The following is a 25,191-nucleotide window of genomic DNA, read 5'->3' as shown; positions in this document are numbered from 1 at the left end:
CAATCCCTGGGTTGGGAAGATCCCCTGGAGGAGGAATTAGCAACCCACTCCAGTATTCTTGCCTGGGAAATCCCCTGGACAGAGGAGCCTGGTGGGCTACAATCCATGGGGTTATACAGAATCAGACATGACTTAGCGACCGAGCACACACATCACTAATCACTACCTGTGTATTTAGAAATATCTATAATAGCTAAGAAAATTCACCCAAAAAAAGATACCCAAAATGACACACATTTGAAAAAATGTCTTCTTCATTAATAATCAAAGGTATCAACAAAACAATAAGATACTGCTTTTCCCTTCAAGTCAGTGGAGTTTGTTTGTTTGTTTGGATATTTTTATTTGAATCTATGTTTTTAAATTTATTTATTTTTAATTAAAGGATAATGGCTTTACAATATTGTGTTGGTTTCTTCCATACATGAACATGAATCAGCCATAGGTATACCTATGTCCCCTCCCTCTTGAACCTTCCTCCTACCTCCCACAGTGGAGTTTCTTTTAAGGATAATGTTCTTCATTAGTGAGAACGCAGTAAGATTCTGCATTGGTTTATTGCTAGTGAGAGAGGTAACTAATACAGATGTGGAAAACCATTTGCAAGCATGAATCAAAAGACTTGAAAAGCTTCCTGCCCTTAAAAGGGATGAAAGGAAATATAATTTAGTATTTAATAGTATAGTACTTATTTCAAGGATTATATCATGCATTTAGAGTCAGAGGAAAAAAAATAACATTACTAATTTTGTAATGCTCATATTCTTTGTCCTAACAGTCTTCTTTCAAGACATATGTCCTCAGAAAGTAATTAGAAATGTGGACAAAAATCTACACTTAAAGATGCATATGGCAGTTATCTATAAATAGTGAAAACGGTAAACAGCCAAAACCTTGAAAGAATATCTGAACAAGTAATGACTTATGATGAAATTTTTCAGCCACTAAAAAAGTTATCTTTACAAACTTTTTGATGTCAAAAGAAAGTGCTTAAGATATAATAAGCTTTTTTAATATGAAATATATCCAATTGTAATCACAGCTTTGAAAAAAATACAGACATAAAAAGGAGTTGAAGGAAATATACCAAAATGGGTAATGTTAAGTGCTTTTGTTCTTTCTTCTTTCATTTTTTTTATGCTTTCTTATTTCAACAACAGTCAAGGGAAAATGGTAAGAAATTATTTTAACTTTTTATGGCAAAAGTTAATCACTAGAAGGATATGTAAAATATCAATGTTACTATGTTAATAGGTCAAAATATTAACCAACATTCTCTCCTGAGATGGCTAGATAGTATTATGGGTAAAATTTTGTTTCTCCTGCTTTATACTTTCTTCCATTTTCCACATTTTCTACAGTGAACATGTATGAATGTTAGAGAAAAAGAAAAAAGGAAAGCAAAAAAAGTGCAGAACGTATAAAAGGACTGAGTTGTATGCTCAGTCGCTCAGTTGTGTCCAACTCTTTTGCAACTCCATGGACTATAGCCTGCCAGCCTCCTCTGTTGATGGAATTTTTCAGGCAAGGATACTGGAGCAGGTTGCCATTTCTTATTCCAGGAGATCTTCCCGACCCAGGGATCAAACCCATGTCTCCTGCATCTCCTGCAGGAGGAGTCTTTACCCCTGTGCCACCTAGGGAGCCCAGGACTGAGCTAGTGACAGTAATAAATGTCGTCAGTTTGCTTGTAAAAATCTTCAAAAACATAACCTTCTCTGAATGAGTCACCAACTAATCTTGAGAGTCAGAATTTCAACTTTAGTATGAAAGTTTTTCTATCATGGATCATTCATTTTAGTTGTTTCTGAGTGTTAACAGTTCTTTTTAATTCAAAGACTCCTTAACATACACATTTTTCTTGCAGCAAGTTTGCAGGAATACTGCTTATCTGGGTTGCCTGCGTCTCAGCAGCCCTTATAAACTTGAAACTGTATCTCTGCTGACCTACCATGGCCATATGAATTAGTTATTGTACTTATACACGGGAGGAGAAGGGGGTGACAGAGGATGAGATGGTTGGATGGCATCACCGAGTCAGTGGACATGAGTTTGAGCAAACTCCAGGAGATAGTGAAGGACAGGGAAGCCTGGCAAACGGCTATCAATGCGGTCAGAAACAGACATTACTTAGTGACTAAACAGCAACAACAACTTATGCATAAGGAGGAATTAGGTTTCCCCAAAATAGTTTACTTTTTTGACAGCAAGCATATTCAGTTTTCCACAAACATTCTTTTGCTTGAGGGTCCCCAGGTAGCTCAGATGGTAAAGAATCTGCCTGCAATGCAGGAGACCTCAGTTCAATCCCTGGTCAGGAAGATCCCCTGGAGAAGGGAATGGCTACCCTCTCCAGTATTTTTGCCTGGAGAACCTCATGGACAGAGGAGCCTGGTGGGCTACAGTCCATGGGGTTGCAAAGCGTTGGACACGACTGAGCAAAGAGTTTACATTTTACATGGTCAGTTTGCCACAACCATTCTTTTGCAGTTAAATGAGGGTTACCATAGGATAACTACCCTGTCATTACATGCATAGCAGTGATAAATACAGAAGGTGAAGCTGAAAGGTCAAGAAATACTTAAAAGTTCTGTGGCTGGGAACAAACATAGTTTTTTTTTTACATTTCAAGAAATCGATCGTAGGTGATCAATAAAAGAGACATTTAAGAGAGGAGAAGGAGTATTAGGGATGGAAATAATGAAATATGATTTTTAAAAAGTAATGATCATAAAGCATATGAGAAAAAAAAACAATGTCAATTAAGACGCTCTATTGTATATAGATTTTTTTTATACAATTTTTTCTTTAAGGAGCTTCCACAACAGGCAAAAGGCTGGAAATTGAAGATCACATTCAATAATTTAAAAGTCTTTGAAGGACCATTTGGTTCATAATCAAAAGATTCATAGCTGAGTGGCCTTGGGCCACTAAACCTCAGTTTATTCTCTATGAAAAGCGAGTGACACCTGGCCAGCTGAGGATCAAATTGTGTGTGTGTGTGTGTGAAAGCACACACATGAGCACACATTCTGGGGTACTTCGTAGGATGGAAGATAGAAGATAATAGTTAATACTCATCCAGTCCTTACTCCATGCTAGGCTCCATTCAAAGCCCCATACATGCTCTACCACACACACACCCCACCACTCTAGAAGGTAGGTGCAGTGATTATCCTCATTTTATAGCTGAAGAAATTGAAGCACAGAGAGAGGTTGAGGAATTTGCCCCAGATCACAGCTAATTTGTAACAGACAAGCACCCCGGCATCTTGTACCCTTAGATGCTGCTGCCTCTCCTATGTAAGGCACCCAGATTATTCAAAGCAGGAGTATACTATTTAGAATGGAAGCACACTTTAGAACAGGAAGTGAGCGGGGCAGAAGAGACCTTGGACATGACCTCCATTTCCTCTCATCTCCCTGGGAATGCATTCTGTAGCCAAACCGGTCAGAACTGTGGAGGGAGCCTTTTTTGGATGAAAAGAAGGACGTTTCTGGGCTCTCTTCCTGTCGGCAGTGGTGTCATCTGACAGCGAGCCCTTGAATGGAGAGCCGTTCGTTGGCCTTTTCCAACCACAGGTGCAGCCACGTGAGGATGGCGGCATGTTACTTCTTTTCCGTTGATCCTGCAGTGAAAAGGCACTAATGTGCTCCCAGAAAGTGTGAACCAAACACTTTTAATCAAACCTCAAAGACCACGCTTCGCTTCCAAGAATGAAATCTTTCCCCTCGTGTTAAGTTCACTGTTAACCATCCAGCACCCGACACTGTTTTCTGGCCTCAGAAATAAGTTGTTTCTGTTGGGCCTTGATGCTCAAGTGCTGGAACATACTCTTTGGAGTTTTCTGTTGCTGTTGTTCAGTCAGTAAGTCATGTCCGACTCTTGTGACCCCACGGACTGCAGCGTGCCAGGCTTCCTGTCCTTCACTAGCTCCTCCCTCAGCCTTTCCTAGCTCTTTAATATTTATTTTTATTTATTCAGCTGCACCAAGTCTTGGTTGCAGTATACAGTATCTAATTCCCTGACCAGGGATCGAACCCAGGCCCCCTGCTTTGGGAGTGCAGAATCTTAGCTCCCGGACACCAGGGAAGTCCAGAATTTACCCTTCGGAGATCAAGGCTCTGCCTCTGAGAGCATGTCTTCTCACTGTCCCACTGCTGATCATGAAGATAAACTGTCATAAACCAGCCCAGGATTCAGCAGACTGTGGCCCATGGGCCAAACCTGGCCCACCACCTAGGTGGTTTTGCATTTTTTACACGGTTAGTGGAAAACATCAAAAAGAAGGATAACATTTCATGACACCTGATATTTATATAAAATTCACCTCCATTGTCCACAAATAAAATTGTGTGGGAACACAGCCTGTCCATTTACATCCACACAGCAGTGACCAGGTTGAGTGGTTGCAGTCCAGTTTGGCCCACAAAGCTGAAATAGTCACTCTCTGGCCCTTTAGAGAGAAACCTGACTGACCCCTAACAACACAGTATCTCAGGACCCATCCAGTTTGACCACTTTCACAAAGAGAGGCTGAGGCTTCCAAATTGAAAGGCTCGCGTTATTTCACTGAGTAATAACTGCACTAGTCAGATTTAATGTTTTGTCCCACAAGTCACTGATCATCTCTACATTCAGCATACTTCAATTAGACCATCTCACCCTTTTTTCTCTCTCTTTTTTTTTTTTTTTTAAGTATCAGCAGTTACTTTACTTATTTATTTGGCCATACAGCTTATGGGATCTTAGTTCCCCAACCAGGGATCGAACCCATGCCCTTTACATTGGAAGTGCAGAGTCTTAACCACTAGACTGCTAGGAAAGTCCTAAACCATCTCTCTCTTAAGCTGCCTTAATTGGGGTGAGTGCCCTGCATTATTTGTAATGTTCTCTGGGAGAACATTGTAAAAGAAACAAACATCAATTTATGGGTTCCACACAAGGAGCCTATAATTTCTTAGATTAGGAAATAACAGTACAATTCTTCACTTTTTGATAGACCCTAAGGCACTATGATATTTCCCTTTTCTTATCATTTTATCGTCAATGTTAGATTTGCTGTTGTTCATTTTTTTTTGTAGTCAAATAAGAACTTTATTTAGTATAGTAGCCTATTTTCATTAAAAAATTTAACATATGCATTTTTTTAATTGAAGGATAATTGCTTTACAGAATTTGGTTGTTTTCTATCAAACGTCAACATGACTCGGCCATAGGTGTATATATAATATACCCCCTCCCTTTTGAACCTCCCTCCCGTCTCCCTCCCCATCCCACCCCTCTAGGTTGATACAGAGCCCCTGTTTGAGTTTCCTGAGCCATAGAGCAAATTCCCATTGGCTGTCTATTTTACACATGGTAATGTAAGTTTCCGTGTTACTCTTTCCATACATCTCACCCTCCCCTCCGCTCTCCCCATGTCCCTAAGTCTATTCTCTATGCCTGTTTCTCCATTGCTGCTGCAGCTGCTAAGTCACTTCAGCCGTGTCTGACTCTTTGCGACCCCATGGACAGCAGCCCACCAGGCTCCTCTGTCCACGGGATTCTCTAGGCAAGAATACTGGACTGGGTTGACATTTCCTTCTCCCATTGCTGCCCTGTAAATAAATTCTTCAGAACCATTTTTCTAGATTCCATATATGTGTGTTAGAATATGATATTTATCTTTCTTTTTCTGACTCACTTCACTGTGTATAATAGGTTCTAGATTCATCCACCTCATCAGAATGGACTCAAATGCATCCCTTTTATGGCTGAGTAATATTCCATTGTGTATATGTACCACAACTTCTTTATCCATTCATCTGTCAATGAGCATCTAGATTGCTTCCATGTTCTAGCTATTGTAAATAGTGTGCAATGAACAATGGGATACATGTGTCTTTTTTCAGTTTTGGTTTCCTCGGGGGATATGCCTAGGAGTGGGATTGCTGGGTCATATAGTGATTTTATTCCTAGTTTTTTAAGGAATCTTCATACCATCTTCCATAATGGCTGTACCAATTTACATTCCCACCAACAGTGCAAGAGCATTCCCTTTTCTCCACACCCTCTCCAGCATTTATTGTTTGTAGACGTTTTGATGATGGCCATTCTGACTGGTGTGAGGTGATATCACATTGTGGTTTTGATTTGCATTTCTCTAATAATGAGCGATGTTGAGCATCTTTTCATGTGTTCATTAGCCATCTGTATGTCCTCTTTGGAGAAATGTCTGTTTAGGTCTTTTACCCACTTTTTGATTGGGTTGTTTGTTTTTCTAGCATTGAGCTATATGTGCAGTTTGTATATTTTGGAAATTAATCCTTTGTCAGTTGTTTCATTTGCTATTATTTTCTGCCATTCTGAGGGTTGTCTTTTCACCTTGCTTATAGTTTCCTTTGCTGTGCAAAAGCTTTTAAGTTTAATCAGGTCCCACTTGTTTACATTTGTTTTTATTTCTGTTACTCTAGAAGGTGGGTCATAGAGAATCTTGCTTTGATTTATGTCATTGAGTGTTCTGCCTATGTTTTCCTCTAAGAGTTTTATAGTTTCTGGTCTTACATTTAGGTCTTTAATCCATTTTGAGTTTATCTTTGTGTATGGTGTTAGGAAGTGTTCTAATTTCATTCTTTTACATGTAGCTGTCCAGTTTTCCCAGCACCATTTATTAAAGAGGCTGTCTTTGCCCCATTGTATATTCTTGCCCCCTTTGTCAAAAATAAGGTACCCATAGGTGCATGGGTTTATTTCTGGGCTTTCTATCTTGTTCTATTGGTCTATATTTCTGTTTTTATGCCAGTACCATGCTGTCTTGATGACTGTAGCTTTGTAGTATAATCTAAAGTCAGGAAGGCTGATTCCTCCAGCTCCATTCTTCTTTCTCAAAACTGCTTTGGCTATTTGTGGTCTTTTGTGTTTCCATATGAATTGTGAAATTTTTTGTTCTAGTTTTGTGAAAAATGTCATTGGTAATTTGATAGGGGTCATATTGAATATGTAGATAGCATTTGGTAGTATAATCATTTTCACAGTATTGGTTCTTCCTACCCAGGAACATGGAATATCTCTCCATCTGTTTATGTCATCTTTGATTTCTTTCACCAGCATCTTATAATTTTCTGTTGTTCATTTTTTTTGAAGCTCAAGAATTAATTGTTAAGTAATTAGTTGCTAAAATTCTTCATTGGGCTTCCCTCAGAGCTCAGTTGGTAAAGAATCCACCTGCAATGCAGGAGACCCCGGTTCAATTCCTGGGTTGGGAAGATCCCCTGGAGAAGGGAACGGCTACCCACTCCAGTATTCTGGCCTGGAGAATTCCATGGACTGTATAGTCCATGGGGTCACAAAGAGTCAGACACAACTGAGTGACTTTCACTTTCAGAATTCTTCATAAAATGTAGTTAAAACTTTTTTTCACCACAAACCCTGTGCCCACCCAAAATGTAAGACTTACATGGGCAGTGTCTCATCATACGTGTGAGTTGCAGCAACTGCTCAGCCCAAGAATGGTTTCCTCCATCCACTGGGAGTCCCTCCTCCATTCATTCGGAGCACATGCTTGTTGAGACCCTGCAGTGCTCGACAGGACCTTGACCCTGTACCCAATCTCCATCTCAGAGTACCTACAGTCCATTTCAGGGTCTGTCAGGAACAACTGCATTAGTGGTTTTAAAAATATAGATAGAAAGGAGATTTCCTGGTGGCCCTGTGGTTAAGACTCTACACTTTCACTGCCATATGCCCAGGTTCAATCCCTGGTTGGGGAATTAAGATCTCACAAGCCGTGCAGCCAAATAAACAAACAAGTAAAGATACGGATAGGGAAAGGTTGGTGGAGATGAACATACAGCATCCCACAGGAAGACATAGGAATGCATACAGAACATCTGGCCTTCCCATTGTCTGTCCATTCCAGAAAGAACTTTGTTCTACCAGTGTGAGGCCTCGGGTCAGATCATAGCCCCTGTCTTCCTGGAGCTTATACTCAAGTGGGGCAAACCCCCTAAAATGAGTGAACAAGTGAATAAAAATAGTTCTCTATTGTAGCAGGCGCCAAGGAGTAATAACAGGGTTCTGAGACAGAGAATTAATGGAGGTGACCTATTTTGGACAGGGTGGTCAGAGAAAGCCAAGTGCAGAGGTGACATCTTTTTTAATACTTACCCATTTATTTGGCTGCATCAGGTCTTGGTTATGTCACTTGGAATCTTTAGTTGTGGCACGTGGACTCTCTTGCTGTGGCACAGGGCCTCCAGGAGTGTGCCACGACTACTGTGGCACATGAGCTTAGCTGCTCCTAGGCGTGTGAGATCTTATTCCTCAACCAGGGATCAAACCCGAGTCCCCTGCATTGCAAAAGTGTTAGTCGCTCAGTCTTATCCAACTCTTTTCTTATCCGACTCTTTGCAACCCCATGGACTGTAGCCCATCATGCTCCTCTGTCTATGGGATTCTCCAGGCAAGAACACTGGAGTGGGTAGCCATTCCCTTCTCCAGGGAATCTCCCCAACCCAGGGAATGAACCTGGGTCTCTCACATTGCAGGCAGATTCTTAATCACTGGACCACCAGGAAAGTCCCCAGGGGTGACATTTAAGGTTTGAAAGATGGAAAGGAGCTGGTCATGTAAAGACGAAGCCAGGCAGGAAAATGGTAGGTGCAAAGGCCCTGAGGCAGAAAAAACTTTGGTGCCAAGACTTGTGGAGTTGTGAGAAGATCAGGAATTGGAGAGGCAGGCCATTTAGAAGGATGAGGAGTTCAACAATCCTCTGATCAGGCTGGAGAGGAAGGAGAGGTGTGGCTGTGCAGGCAAAGGCTTGGAAAGACAAAGCTTGTTGATGGATAAGCATGTGACTTGGGGAGACTTGAATATGGGTCTCTGCCCAGAAGAGCAGGCTGGGACACTGCCAGGGAGCAGCCAGATTGTGACAGTCCTCGCTTATCAGGCAAAGGGATTTGGGTTTCATCCAGTAGACAACAGGCAGCCAAAACAGAAGGGAATTTTTGTATCTCTCGTTAAAAATACTTTTCCTGATAACAAAAGTAACTATGAGGAAATTTGGGGAAATGTACACAAAGACACTAAAGAAAAAAATCTGTAAGCATACATGCAAACTATTGTTAACATTTCTGTATCTTCTTTTGCATTCTGATACAGTTTTCCAAAAATGAGATTTTTTTTAATACACTCTGTTTTATAATTGCTATTTCCCTTAACGATGCAGAGCAAACATTCTGAAAATGTCTTCCTAGGTCACTCAGTATTCTTCTCCAGCACAACTTTGCATACCTGTATGGTATTTCATGCTGAAAATGAACTAATATTTATTTCTGTATATTGTCTCATTGTCAACCCTTACTGTTGAGCATCTAGAATGTTTCCAGTTTTTAGTACTATAAGCAATGCTGTGATAATTGTCCTTAGTTGTTGTTCAGTCACTCAGTCGTGGCCTACGCTTTGTGACCCCGTGGACTGAAACACGCCAGTCTTCCCTTAAGGCTTCTCTTAGTGTCCTTAGAGGGACGTATGTATTTATATCCATGATTGCTTCCTTAGGAATTCCTAGAAGTGGAATTGTAGGGCCAACGTGTATACATCCTTCAAGGCTTTTTATACATTTTTCTAGATTAGCTCTCTAAAGCTTATGCCATTTTACACTCTTATCAGATAACTATCAACATGCCTCCTATGCCAAATTACTCACTCGGCACTGGATTTCATTTGCGTTTGCCAGAAAAAAAACAAAACTTTGTATATCCATTGTTCTCATCTACCTTTTTTAAATGAGATTCAGCAGTTTCTCCCATGGGCCTCCTTGTCACCTGTATATGCGCTGGGTTTGTTCCAGGTCCTCACTTAGCATAGCACACTCCTGCGTAGCCAGGGGGATTGGACCCCAGTTTAAGAATCTCAAGTTGACACCCCTGTTTCTCGCACAGATCAAGAGCACCTCCACTGCACAGAGACTGTCTTTTTCAATACATATTCCCAGGGCAGTACCTAGTACATCGCAGTCATTGATATATATTTACAGAAGCAGAGGAAAAGAAAGATGGGAGGGAAAGGGTAGGTGGACAGATGAAAGGGAGGGAGGGAGGAATGGATTGCAAAAGAGTACTATTAAAGAATAAGTACTGTTAAAGAATAAATAAATACTGTTAAAGAAGTAAAGATGATAAACAGAAACTGATCTCTTAAGAGGGGGGTCTTCCTGGTGGCTCTGTGGTTAAGAACCTGCCTGCCAATGCAGGAGATGCAGGTTCAATCCCTGGGCCAGGAAGATCCCCTGGAGACGGAAATAGCAACCCAGTCCAGTATTCCTGCCTGGGAAATCCCATGGACAGAGGAGCCTGGGGGGCTACAATCTGGGGTCACAAAGAGTCCAACAGGACTTCGCAACTAACCGACCACCACCGCTCTCGTAAGAAGCTTGGCTATAAGGTGTGATGAGAGAGAAGACAGTAGCTACAAGGGTACTGACATTATGGGTGGTTTAATTGGGGGGCATTTCATGGCTTGTGGAGAGAAAAGAATGGTGGACTTTATTGGTCTTTTACTTAATGAGGAGACTTGTACAAGCCTCCTTTAGACTGAGGAAAAAGCAGATAGCTTCTAGGAGAGACTGAAAATATTTCTTCAGTTCACCCAGGAAATCTTTATTGAGTACCAACAATATGCCAGGCACTATACCAGAGAGTCAGCAAGACAGACAGAGTTCCTGTGCCAGGGCTTTTATGCTGGTGGGAATAGGGGAGAAAGAGAGAAAGGATGATGGGCTATGATCCAAGGAAGGTGGAACCTCATGCTGATTGCTGCTTGCTCAGGAAGAGCAAAATATGTTAATGTTAGTCTAGGTCAAACATAATTATGGAGGTAAGACTGCTGGGGGGGAAAACCACACGCATCCCTAAGCCTCTTGGATGCGTGGGTGGGTGGATGCGTGCGTGCGTGTGTGTGTGTGTGTGTGTGTGTGTGTGTGCGTGCACCACACGCATCCCTAAGCCTCTTGGACGTGTGGGTGGATGGATGTGTGCGTGTGTGCGTGTGCGTGTGTGCACCACATGCATCCCTAAGCCTCTTGGATGCGTGGGTGGATGGATGTGTGCGCGCGCGCGTGTGTGTGTGTGTGCACCACATGCATCCCTAAGCCTCGTGGATGCGGGTACGTGTGTGTGTTTGACATGGAGAAGAGCACAGCTGGATGTGTCCCAGACATATTTGCCAAAAAGATTTCCCTCCTGTGATTCAGATAAGGTGGTCCTTTCAGGATATAGAAGTGGAACAGAGGCAGAAAAAGACGTGGCTGAGTCTTCGTCTAGCCAGTTGGCCTAAGCTTTTCTGGTATTTAGTCAGTGACTCATTTCCCTTTTGTGTGGCTGTCTTAGCATATTCTGCCTGAAACTAGCTGTTACATCCAAATGGAAATAAAACACGTGATCTGGGCGTGCACTGCATCTTGATTTAATCCACTTCATAATTGTATTCATGTCCATTCTCTTTGAGTCCCGTAGTTCAGTCCATTTCATAGACTACCCCCACCCCAGCCCGCCCCCTCACCCAAAAGTCATTTCCTACCAGCTCCGTGTTTAGTTACGGTGAATAAAATATTTTCAGTGTCAGAAACTATAGAGGATCTCATTTGTAACTCTAGCTGAATTCTGTTTCATAGGTATTATTAAGAAGAAATGGCTGTGAATTGGATGAAAAGATTCTTTTCAAATTACTTCACTTTTATTATTTCTGTTCCTTTTATTGTAGGCTATCAAATACTTTTGAGAATTAGGCAGAGTATATTCACAAGTACCTTTTTAAATTACTTAGAAAACAAATCTATAAAGACTAAAAACATTGGACTCTGTGTGATCTGCTCCTTTTTTTACCGATGCAGAATTATAGAGGCCTTACGAATCCTCTGTGATTAACTGGGAAATTTTGCTTTAATCTTTTCAACAGGTTAGGTCATGAGACAGTGAACACTGAAAAAACAAATCACAACCCTGTAGTATCAAAATTTTTATGTTGAATATTGCTTCAGAGGAATCATTGCTCCAAGCTTAGAAAATCATTTTGGTTTTCATGATAATTGTAAAGAGATTTGATCTCACTTATGGTAAATATTAAGCTTGAAATTGTTTATGTTTACGTATTCCCTTTCATTGAATACTGAGTTGGGAATTTTTTTTTTTTTAGTATTTTTATTTATTTGTCAACACTGGGTCTTAGCTGTAGCATGCAGGCTCTTTAGTTATAGCATGTGGCCTCTAGTTCCCTGACCAGGGATCAAACCCAGGCCCCCTGCATTAGGAGTCTTAGCCACTGGACCACCAGGGAAGTCCCTGGGCACTTTTTTTTTATAGATTGATGCTTTTCTCAGGGTTTTTTTGCACTTTGCAGCTCAATCTGGCCATACTCCTATACAGTAGATAATGTAATTAGCAACATCCTTCATTTTACAGACAAGGAAAGAGAGGTACTTGGGTTAAAGAGGCTTGTCATGGGTCATTCAGGTAACACATATCTGCACATATTACAGAACTTGCCACCAAGGAGTGTAGAGTCTAAGGCATAGGCAGATGAGCATTTGTAAGAGTAAATCTCATTCCCTGGGGCAGAAAGAAATGATCCTCACAGCACTAAACACAGAGCTTCATGAAGCTGCAAGGTCAGTGTGGTATTCCTCCCCTGACCTTACTAATCTTTTCCAGAAGGTGGATCACTGCTCACTGCCCTTCTTTAAATGTTGGCATTTCTGTTTGGAACAGTTATGCATTTTTGTTGAGAGTATATGTCCATGTGTATGTATGATTTGAGTCTCACCCAAAACACAGCTTCCCCATAGAGAACAACTGTATGGACACCAAGGGGAAGGGGGGAGGTGGGATGGATTGGGAGATTGGAATTGGCATATATACACTGCCACTATATATAAAATCGGTAACTAATGAGCCCTACCGGATAGCACAGGGAACTCTACCCAGTGCCCTGTGGTGACCTAAATGGAAAGGAAATCTAAAAAAGAAGGGATGCATATATATGCAGAGCTGATTCACTTCACTGCACAGTAGAAACTAACAACATCGTAAAGCAACTCTACTCCAAAAAAGTTTTTAAATAAATAAAATTATAAATGATCACCAGATTAAAGAAAGGGGGAAAAAACACAGCTTCCCACTGGCACTGGGGAACAGGTTTCTTCCGTACAGGGCAAATGGTCACAGAGTCAGGGATCTGCTGAGAGGCTGTTGTTGAGCTCAAGCAGATCCTAACCTAGCTCCTTCTCATCTCCCTCTTCTCCTACCCGTACCTGGATATTCTAGAGGACAGACTCTCAGCCAGAACCAAATGTCCTCAGTTTAGCGCTCGGTAGACGCTCCAAGGATGATTGCTCTTTGTTCATGGGCAGAACAGACTGAGACAGCTGTCCAAATACAGACTGCTTTTAGTAAATTCTCCATTGCTGGTGGTACCCAAGCTGAGAGCAGATAATGAGCTGGGATGTCCTAAAAGGGGTTGGTTAGTTGAAACAGAGTCATGAAAGGCTTTTTGTAATCCAGGCACCTATGATTCTCAGGCAGCAGAAGTCACCTTTATGCCTGCGGGCACAGCATGTGTGATGTGGTAACAGCTCTGCAGTATGGAAGAGCATGGCATTTATTTAATTTACCTAATTGCTCTGAGCTGCACATTCCTGAGCTGTAAAATTGGAATAAAAATATCTGCCTCATGGGATTTTCATGCAGATAAATTTAAATCATGAAACAGAATGCAAAATGCCTGGTACTGTGTCTCTCATTTGCTAAGAGATGGTTATGTTTAAGATTCCCTGTATACCAGGTGCCACGGCATATTCAAAAAAAGACTCGATTTAACATGACATTGTAAAGCAACTGTACTCCAATAAAAATTAATTAAAAAACAAAAAACCTGAAAAATAAATCTTAAATATGGCAAGTCTTAACATATGTTTACATACCTGTAGAATGCTAAATTAAAATTTTGATGAAATTTTTCTATTTTTCAGCCAGTTATTTGGTATTTAGTACCAAATCGTATCCTGTTTATAAATAAAATATTTTTAATCTCGAAAAAAGACTTGATTGCTACTCCGGATAAGAGTGCACTTTCTCTTTGTGTCTTGGTCAGCCCTCAGTCTTGGCATTCAGCAATGGCCCAGACAGTACAAACAAAGCAAACAGCACTCTGCACTTGTGTCGCGCCTTTGAACTTGCATCCGGGCATTACTCATCTATCCATAAACCATCCATCTATCCTTTAGGTTTCATAAAAGATGAACTATAAGAGAATTGAGGAGTTGTTTCTTAGGGTCTCAAAAGGCAGAAAAACTCATTTGTTTCTATATTTGGAAGCACAAAGATCTGGGAAAGCAGTGGGTTCCCTTTAAACGCGATCCCTGACAGTTATCCCCCCCAAAAATCTTTTTTCTGCTTCTGTAGGAAAGGTGTTGGAAAGGAGCCAGCATGTAGGCATTTAAAAGACAACTGGTACAGAAGAGAAATGTGTGCTAAAAATACACCAAACCCAACAAGGATCCGTCTGAAAGCAGAATAGAAACTCTGCATGCCCTGCTCTGGATTTGTTTGGACCGTGATGGCTCTGTGTTATTTGGGGGAATGACAGTAATTATGGAGCTGGGGTGCTCCTCAGCAGAGACCGAGCTCTGAGTGGAGGGATGGTTTCCATGGCAATAGCATCAGCATCTGAATGACTTCCTGTCACAACAAGTTGGTGATTTAATGAGTTCATTACTGAATTCCAAAGGAAAACTAGAGAGTGGATGAGCTACTGTTCAGCCCTCCAAGTGCCTAAATCTATAGCTGGGAGAGCCATTTCTGTCAGCACAACATCAGAATGGATAACTGCTCCGCGCCCTTATATAGGCAGCCTACGGGCTTCCAAGGTAGGGGAACCCCGGACTGAATCGGCAGCCACGTGGCCTGTGAAGGCCTCAGTGCCTGTTATTCTCCGGGTATGAAAGCATCGTGTGAGTCTCCATGCTAAGCTTGCCCTGTTCAAGCCTGATGAAATTAATGATCACAAGAATCTAGCCCAGGGTTTCAGATGTATACCCTCAAGTATCCCAAGTCCTTGAGGGGGGGGAAAAAGCCAAGAAAAGAGAAACAGACCTTAAATCCTAATTGTATACGAATAGAAGCAAAGGAGGAAAGTATGTCAGCCTACTTGTATTCTATAATACAATATAGTATAGAGAGACAGACACTTAGTTTGGAACAAAAAAATCATCTGCATAACCTTTAGAAAGCAGGCCTGTCATTCCTGTGGTCAATTGCATATGATAGTTGAGCAGAGAGGTTATGTATTGCAGTAAAAAATGTATCATAACCGTTCATACCTTGCTGTCTTTGCTGGTGGAAATCCACCACCTTGCTGGTAAAGCAGTAAGGACTTAGTCGGATTGATTAACTAGGAGCAGAAGTGGGCAGAGGAAGGGCGTGGTGGTGATTCTCCAGGAGCACCAGGTCAATAGGAGGTGCCGTGGTTTTCCTGTCCTCTCACATCTATTTCCCCATTCTGCTCAGTAAACATTTGATCCCTCAGAGGGTTCACAGCCTAATAATGGGGGCAGAATCCGTTCAGGGAGCAGCACATTAGAGGAGATGCTGCCGTTTGTGGACCACTGGCCGGGTGCTGCTACTGAGCCACATGCTTTCGATGAGTTTTTCTCCTTGAGCTTCTCGTAACCCCAGATGGGGCGGGTATTGCTCCCATTTTTCAAATGAGGAAGCTGAGACCTGGAAGGGCTGTGTCCCTCACCAGAGGTACCCACGGCTGGTCAACAGCAGAGTCAGGATTTCAGCTCAGTCCTTGCGGACTCCTCAGCCTGTGTTCTTACCCACTCGTCCTAAAGAGAGGAGTAGATGGGGGGCTACTGTGTGCGGCAGGAAGAGGTCTGAGAGGATGGGATGTCTGCGGGGACCTTGGAACATGGACAGATGGCTCCTCCCTCCCTCCCGTACATGAAGCAGTGACTCTGCATTGGTGCTGTAAGGCGGGTGGCCCAGGTCTGTGCTCAGTTACAAGGAAGAGGAAATTTAGAGAAGGAAAAACCACGGAGAAGTAAAAATACTCGTTTTATCTTCCATCACATATTTTACTGAATTGACTAACAAGATAGGAAATTCAACTGATTTATATTTATATGCATGCCAAGTAGCTTCAGTCATGTTTGACTCTTTGCGACCCTATGGACTGTAGCCCACCAGGCTCCTCTGTCCATGGGATTCTCCAGGCAAGAGTACTGGAGTGATGGGTTGCCATTCCCTCCTCCAAGGGATCTTCCCGACCCAAGGATAGAACCTGTGTCTCTTATGTCTGCTGCATTGGCAGGCAAGTTCTTTACCACTAGTGCCACCATATATATTTAATATATGTATTAAATGTCTAGTGTAGTATTCTAATATATATGATGTATGGAAGGAAGAGGGTGTGTGTGTACACACGTATGTACACGTGTGTGTGCATATGCCAGTGCTGAGTCTCTTCTGTTTTAATAAACGGAATGTCTGGACTTGCCTGGTGGTCCAGTGGTTAAGACTCCATGCTCCCAGTGCAGGGGACCTGGGTTCCACCTCTAGTCAGGGAACTAAGATCCCTTATCCTGTGTGACATGGCTGAAAAAAAGAGAAGGAAAAGCTGTCTCCTGACAGGCCACCCATGCAGAGTGTGTAGTTGAGTCTGCTTTGTCTGTAGGCGAATGTGCTGGCTTTCACACACGACATCTGGCGTCTTTTCCCAGGATCCCTGAGAGCTAGTGGCCTTTCATTGTTTTTCTGACTAACCGACAAAATACACCAAGGCCAAGAGACAGTGGCTAGCGTTTGTTTGGAGTACAACCCTAAGATGTGACCAGTGATGAAAATTTTTACCAACTCAGCCCTCCTTGGGTTTGGAGTTTCCTTTAAAATATATCATCATTTCGTTAAGCCATGTGTGTACAATTTAGACAGTGTTCTTTAAAAAATAAAAGCCAGAGTCCTATAAAACTCAGTAAGCTGAGGGGAGGGGACATAGGTATACCTCTGGCTGATTCATGCTGATGTATGGCAGAAACCAACACAATATTGTAAAGCAATTGTCCTTCAATGAAAAATAAATTTTTTAAAAAAATAAAGATACTACAAACCTTAAAAAAAAAAAATTAAGCAAGCCCGTTTTGCTGTAATAGACACAGGATTGTGTAATCAAGATTTAGCCTGGTTGCCCATAACAAATACAGAGTCCCTGCAGGGCGGCACTTTGTCAGGGGTACAGGGGAGGGATGGTACCTCTCACCTTGACTATGATGCAAAGGGCATCCCGGAGTTGTGCAAAGTGGCAGCCCTCATATTCCAGATAATTCTCACCAGACACTCAAATCGGCGCATCACGTCTTCTAATCACTGGAGTGGAGCTAAGGGTCCCCAAATCCAGCATCTCCTCGCTCCCCACGTCATCCTCCCCAGTGTGGGTGCCTCTGGGTAAAGGCGCTCACTGCCTCTGAGGGTTAGAGGTGGTTTCACACAGGCCTCCCTGGACTCTTCACCAGCTGTGCTTATGTTACGGGGAATATTTAGAAAGGAGTCGTTCCTTCTTGTCCCCAGACTGTGGGCTTTTTTTGAGCATTACCTCCTACGGGGTTTGCAAATGTATTTTTCCCTATGCTGCATGGTGTGAATATCACGCTGGCTTTGCTCTTCAGCTGTCCCTTCCATTAAGTACACGTGTCTGAACATGCACTTCAGTAAAGTGCTAATAAACTGACAGGGTCACGAGGCAGGCCTGCATCCATCCCCCCATCACTCCATGGGAAGCAGGCGGCGGGCAGGTCTGCGTGTGTCCATGTGGAAGATAAGGCACAAGGGCAGTCGTGCCAAGCTCCCCATCCCCAGAGAAACAGACTTCTTCTGCCTGGAAAACAAGAGAAAAATCTTTCTTCTCTCCTGGGAGAGATTTTGCTCTACTGCTGGTGCAGCAGTAATTCTCTTTAGGCCCAGCGGCCATTTAGCATGTTCACTTCTGAACTTTTTGTCACTCTGCTTGGCACTGAGCGTGGAAAGATGAGTAAGACACAGCAGACAGATGCCATGGAGCATAGCGAGTGTCACGAGAGACTGTGTACCCAGAGCGGTGGGGACCACATCTGACCGGGCAGGAAGGGCAGGCGGTCTTAGGGCCCATAGGGGATGCTTCCTGGGAGACAGAGGGCTCAGAAAACACAGGAGGGGAGCAAAAGAGGAGCTAACTGGGTGAAGGCAGGGGAGAGAGAGGGTATTCTAGTAAAAGCAGGGTGTGCTGGGCCTGTTTCAGGGGACTCTTAAGAGATAGCATAGCTGCAGGGGATGCAGGGTGGCAACTGCCCTGAAAAGGGGCTAAGGGGGTGTAAGGGGGCCGGAGGTAGGCAGGACCAAGTCCCACAGTGATCAAATGCCAGGTAGATAATAACAGTGGTCACAGGTAGGGTATCTACTGTGTGCCAGGAACTGTGCTGAGGTCGTCCATGCATGTTCCCTTATCCATCTACACCTTCTCACGGAGCTGAGACTGGACCAAAGGCTGTGAGTCTGTGGACTGTCCTATCTACTGATCTATCACCTATCTAAGAGCTTTACTGATAGAACTCACATGTCATATACTTCACTCATTTAAAGCATGTAATTCAGTGGTTTTTAGTGTATTCAGAGTTGTGTGACCATTACCACAATCCACTTAGAACATTTTTATCACCCCATGTAGAAATATCAGGACTTCCCTGGTGGTCCAGTGGTTAAGAATCTGCCTGCCAATGCAGGGGATATGGGTTCAATCCCTGGTCCGGGAAGATCCCACATGCCGCCGGGCAACTAAGCCTGTGCGGCACAACTACCAGAGCCCAAGTTTTGGAGCCTGTGCTCCACGGCAAGAGAAGCCACTGCGAGGAAACACCTACAACTGCAACTAGAAAGCAGCCCTCACTCGCCGCAACGGAGGAAGCCCTTGCACAGCAACGAAGACTCAGTGCAGCCAAAAATAAATAACTAAATAATTTTTAAAGAAATAGAAATCCCATACCCATCCCCCATTCCCTCTAGACCCCTACCCCAACCAACCATTAATCCATTTTCTATCATATTGATTGGTCTACTCCAGATATTTCACATAATGGAATCATCCAATACGTGGTCCTTTGTGACTGGCTTCTTTCACTTGGTGTAGTATTTTCAAGGGTCATGTATGTTATGGCAATGTATCATATTCCTTATTCCTTTTTATTGCCAAATAATATTCCATTATATGGATAGACTGCATTTTATGTATCCATTTGTCAGTGGAAGGACATTTGAGTTGTTTCCACTTTGGGGATATTGTGAATAATGAGTAATCCACCAACAGTGCATAAGGGTTCCAGGTTCTCCGTCCCTTGCCAGGACTTGTTGTTTGTTATCTGTCTTTTTTATTGTCACCATCCTAGTTAGTATGAAGTGGTGTTTCACTGTGTTTTGGTTTGTATTTCCCAAGTGACTAATGATGTAGAGCATCCTTTCATGTGTTTTTTGGTCAGTTTTTTATCTTCCTTAAAGAAATGTCTATTGCCCATTTAACAATTGTTATTTGTCTTTTTATTATCAAATCCTAAGAGCTCTTTGTATATTCCAGATAGAAGTTTCTTATCATTTATATTATTTTCCCTGTGAGTTGTCTTTTCACTTTCTTGATGGTATCCTTTGAAGCACAGAAGTTTTTAATCTTTAAGTCCAGTTGACCTATTTTTCCTTTGTTTCTTGTGCTTTTGCTTTAGAGACTCTATTTTTAACCAATACATCATTTGAACTTGATCCTGGAAGCTATGGGTAGTCACTGAAAAACTTCAAATTGTAGAATAACTTAGGATTTTTTTTTTTTAAATCAGACTAATGCATGAGTAGGCTGATAATGGCTCCCAAAGGTATGTCCATATCCTAATAGTACTCGGAATCAGTGAATGTTACTTATTTGGAATACAGGGTCTTTGCAGATATAATTAAGTTAAGGATCTTGAAATTGGGAGATTGTCCTAGATTATCCAGGTAGGTCCTAAGTGCTACCACAGTGTGCTTATAAGAGAAAGGCAGAGGCAGATTTGAACTCACAGAGACGGTGATGTGAAGACAGAGACGGAGACTGGCATGATGCAGAAATGCTGGCAGCTCCCAGAAGCTAGAAGAGGAGAAGAACCCTTGACTCTGTGAAGGAACATGGCCTTAGAAACATCTTGATTTCAGACTTCTGGCCTCCAGAACTAGGAGAGAGTAAATTTCTGTTTTAAGCCACCAAGACTGTGGTAATTTGTTACAACAACCACAAGAACCTGATACAGTCTGGTTTTTTAAAAATCAAATAGTGGGTAATTCCCCAGGAGTCCAGTGGTTAAGACTTGGGCTTTCACTGCTGTGGACCTGGGTTCAATCCCTGGTCAGGGAATTAAGATCCTATAAACTGCACGGTGTGCTCCACTCCCCCCCGCCCCCAAAAAAAAATTAAAAAAAAAAAAAAAAACAATGGAAGGGTTTTAAATGAAAAGATATATAAACAACAGGATCATGCTGTCATTTTTTAAAATTTATCAAGTTTAGACATTTTCTGTTAACCTTTGATTCTAAGAGATGATGGTTTATTTAGCTGTCTTTGGTCACTCCCTCCCAATTATTATTTGTTGTTGTTGTTGTTTTTTCCATTATCTTTAGTTACTTGCTACTTTTTACAACCCAAAATACTGCATTGTCAAATCTAAGATGTGCCGTTATTGTCTGTTCCACTAAGGAAAACAACACTGCCAATTATAAGGTATTCTCAAGAGTAAGGAGCATCCCAGTTTCAAATATATTAGAACTTTCCTGGTGGTTCAGTGGTTAAGACTCTGTTTGCCCACTCAGGGGCCATGGGTTTGGTCCCCAGTCCAGGAAGATTCCACATGCTGAGGGGCTGCTGAGCCCACACCCTACAACTACTAAAGGGTGCTCACCCTAGAACACCACAAGAGAAGCCCCCACAATGAGAAGCCCACGCACCTCAACCAGAGAGCAGCCCCCACTCACCGCAACTAGAGAAAGCCTGCAAGTAGCAGCAAAGACAAGTAATCACAGCACAAGTAACATGCTGCAAGTAGCAGCACAGCCCAGAAATGATTGATTAAAATTATTTAAAAATTTATTAATGGTTGAAAGATGTGAGCTCTTAGAATCTGTGAAATACAAAAATATACAAGAATCTCTTTTTCATGCTCCATCAATTTCAGACCTCTCTCTTAGCACCACTGTGTGGAATGAAGATGTGTGTCTTGCTTGAACTTCTGGCACCTAGAACTTTACTTTTACACATTGTTAATATTAATATTTACATTGTTTCACACTTTGGTGATTGACTCTAAAGCTGAAAACCAATAACTGCTCTTTATATTACTCTAACTTTATAAACATTGTTTCCTTCAGAGCCAAGCAGTGTACTAGGCTACATTTCCCTTCTCTGTGGATTCATTTCTTTCTCTAGGATCCCTTTGCTACTTAATGATCAACCCTTGGTTCAGACTGTTCATCTCTTATCCCCTGATCTAGAAGAGTAAATCCTCACATCTTAGAAAAAGAGTCAAGATTTCAACTTGGAAAGTTTTGAATAACATAAAGTTAAATGATTGTGACATGGATCACATAACACCAAATTGAAAATCTGAAATTCTTTAGATATGGTCAATAAGGTTGTCTTAGGGCACTGGGAGGAAACAAGTCTGATGAAGTGACCCTCTTAAGCATTTCTCCATTCCTTGGGTAAATCAAGAAAGACAGAACAGAGGGACGTCTTTCATGAAACCACACATTTCTGGGTCAAAGGTGGCCTTTCAACTCCAAAAATAGAATTCTTCCCAACCTCCACTTCCGGCTGACAAGAAGTGTGAACCCTTCAATTTCTAACTGTGAAAGGATGCGATTCATCAGACTTTTTTTTTTTTTTTAACCACCAAAATGAAATCCTGGGTAACGAAGCCTAAAAAAGAAGTCAGTAACAATTGTTGGAATATTGCCAGTGTTTAAGGCTGTCAAGATCCCCTGGAGGAGTGCTTGGCGACCCGCTTCAGTGCTCTTGCCTGGAGAATCCCCATGGACAGAAGCGGCTGGCGGGCCACAGTCCATGGGGTCACAAAGAGTTGGACACAACTGAGCGACTAAGCACGCAGAGCAAAGGTTGTCAAGTGGAAAATTCTACAGATCAGACCCAGGTCTGATCCCAAGAAATAATTCAAACTTTAAAATGAAATATATACTGTATAATAATATTTTCTTATTCATACTATCTTTTTTTCCAACTCAAAGCTAATTCTTAGAAACTAATAAATTGGCATTGCTTTAGAATTATCCATTTGAAAACCTGAGAAATTAAGCCAGGACATAAGATTCATCACTCACTTAACCCTAACCGCCATATTTATGGTTCATTTTAATATCTAAACCAATAAGCATTCACTCACTTTATCCAGCTGTCATAATAAAAGTCGATTTGGAGTTTCAAATGACCTGATACAGTAGGATCTTCTTTTGTTGTGCTCATCAAGCTTTGACTTGTGATTTCATGCTGGCTTCCTTCTTTCCAGACCTAGAAAATAACAGAATCAGAGTCTGTGGCTAGGAACCTTGTAACTCTGCTCTGCTCTCTTCTCTCTTACCATCCTCTGTCTCTCCTGTCTTTAAGGACACACACTCTTCGCAGGAATCGGGTGATTCATAAGAAATTGGCCATTCTCCCTCTTGTTCCTACAGACTTATTTCTGCAGGGAACACACTTGTCGATTCTCAAGGATTCTATCTAAATGTTACTGGGTTTCCTGTAAATATTATATAAGTACAATATTGTTTCTCTTCGAAAAGGTTGAACTGTTTCAAAAGTATGTTTTTCAGTTATTTACTTGATTGCTTCATTATTTAATACATGCCTTGCAACAAATGCTCCCTACTAGGTCATTAAGTGAAAATTTCATCAGCAATTATACTTAAATGAGCCAGAGATGCTGTGTTTTCAGTTCTGCACTTTAAGGTGACGTTTTCCTGTAAGCTGAGAGTTTCGTCTCATTTTCCCAAAGCATACCGTTCTCTGCTAACTCTGCTTATGCTTCCAGTACTCTTCTAACTCCAGATTTAATTAAGACAGAAAAGAACCTTTAATAGAAATAACATACATGTCTGACTAGGTGGGAAACTCCCTTTATATATAATATTCTCAGGCCAGCACTCAAGCGGCCACTGGATACAGCTGTACAGACTTATCCAAATGATTTTCATTTTTCTGGAGAACAAAACATTTGTGTGTTAACTTTCCACTCTCTGTTCATAGCTGGACACACAGATTGGCAAGGATACCACCTGTTGCTCCCCGCTGACTGAAGCACAGCAGCTGAGGGCCTGTGAGTTAACCATATTTTGCTCACTCAGTTCTTGGGGCCCTTCTGCTGGTTCAGCCACAGCAAAACATATGCCCATATCGACAGGGGGTTAAGAGGAGAGAGTGGAGGGATTTATTCAGTGATGGAAACACACATCCCAGAGATGAGTTAATCTTAGCCCTAGCATTTGTCATGGGAGCAGAAACTGCCCCCACACACACCCTCTTCAGCTGTTTTTTCACTTCACCCTTTGCAACAGATTATTATAGAACTCATTCACAAGCTTCTAGATATCATCCCAGTTCAGGATTTAAACTTTCCATATAAAGTACTCTTCCCTTGAGGAATAGAATCTTCATGGTCTACATCTACCTCCTATTTGGACATGAATTTGAGCAAACTCTGGGAGGTAGTGGAGGACAGAGGAGCCCGGCGTGCTGCAATCCACGGGGTCAGGAAGAGTCAGACATGACTTAGTGATTGGACAACAATCACCGCCACCCTCCTATTACATGCTCAGGGATGTCCCTCTCTAAAAAATTACTGGGTTTTCCCCTAATTATGAAACTAATTATTGCATATACATGGGTAAGTTTTCAAAAAAAAAAAAAACATAATAGAAAAGTCTGAAGAAGAACATTAAAATCACCAGTGATTTTGCCATGCAGAAATAACTACTGTTGCTATTTTAGTATCTATGAAGTTGTGATGGAAAGCAACTTTCATAATTTGGTTTTCTCATTTAATACACGATGAGCCATTTTCCAGTAACACAAAACTTCAGTCATTTTAAGACTGTTTTTGTTGGCATTTTGGTAGTTTTCAAGATTTTTTATTGTACTTTGTGATGAGTATCCCACAAAAGAAACATGTTGGCATTTCAGATTATTTCTTTAGGATTATCTTGGCATATGGAAGCAGTGATGAAGAAAGAATATATTCTAGCAAATGGAGAAGCAAGTGAAAGCTAGGAACAGTGAGCAGGGCTACAGAGGATCTGGAAGTAGTTGAGTAGGGCTAGAACCCAGGAAGCTCGGGAGCGAGTGAGGAGCCCGGAACAGGAGAGGTAAGCAGATCAGAGAGCCACCGGAAACAGTGTGAACTTGTCCCTGAGGGCAGTGAGGACTCAAGGAGAGCTTCAAGCCAGAGATCATATTTGTAACTTACATGTTTATATCTCTGTAGGATCATTCATCTGGAGGGGAGGCAGGGAGACCAGAAAGGAAGCTGTTACAGTGATTTGGGTGAGATGCTATGAAAGTGTGGGCAGTGAAGTGGAAATAAGGGTGAAAGGACAGAGGCAGATTTGAAAGAAATTAAAAGGTAAAACCTACAGGACGTGGTGATGGATGGCTGTGGCATGAGAGAGTGAGTATGGAGTCTGGGAGCATCTGTAGGCTTCTCGGGTGGGTGGGTGTACAATAAACCAACTGCCTCCCATCCAAGGGGAGATGCCCAGTAGGAAGCTGAATCTAAGGCTTGGGGTTCAAATGGGCCAGAGGTGTAGATTTGGGAGCTATCAGCATATAGAAATGAAGCCACATGGATGGAGAAGAGAGGAGAGGTGGGAACAAGAAGAAGGTTAAAGAATAGGAAGATGAGGGACTTCCTGGTGGTCCAGTAGCTAAGACTGCCCACTCCCAATGCTAGGAGCCTGGGTTCAATCACTGGTCAGGGAGTTAGATCCCCCATGCTGCAACTAAAGATTCCACATGCCCCAACTAAGACCCAGCACAACCAAATAAATAAATATTAGGGGAAAAAAGGAACAGGGAGATGAGAACATGCTGTACCACAGAGGCCG

At 42.1% G+C, this 25,191-nt stretch overlaps 1 protein-coding gene and 1 long non-coding RNA gene across 3 annotated transcripts in view; one reads left to right on the top strand and one right to left on the bottom strand.

Annotated features, from left to right (window-relative positions):
• The window catches only part of LOC122449182, a 47,791-nt gene extending 25,193 nt beyond the window's left edge, over positions 1–22,598 (bottom strand). Inside the window, exons 1-2 of the long non-coding RNA XR_006271923.1 lie at positions 22,479–22,598; positions 20,110–20,258 (exon numbers count right to left, since the gene is read on the bottom strand). This is a non-coding gene — a long non-coding RNA (uncharacterized LOC122449182). The remainder of the gene's footprint in view (positions 1–20,109; positions 20,259–22,478) is intronic.
• MYO1D (myosin ID) overlaps positions 1–25,191 on the top strand; it is a 351,718-nt gene that overhangs the window by 288,403 nt on the left and 38,124 nt on the right. The gene's annotated exons all lie outside the window — the stretch shown is intronic.

This window comes from Cervus canadensis, chromosome 1 (assembly GCF_019320065.1).
Source record: "Cervus canadensis isolate Bull #8, Minnesota chromosome 1, ASM1932006v1, whole genome shotgun sequence".
Taxonomy (NCBI): Eukaryota; Metazoa; Chordata; class Mammalia; order Artiodactyla; family Cervidae; genus Cervus; species Cervus canadensis.
The sequence above is the reverse complement of the archived record's forward strand: the minus strand, read 5'-3'. Positions and strand labels throughout refer to the sequence as shown.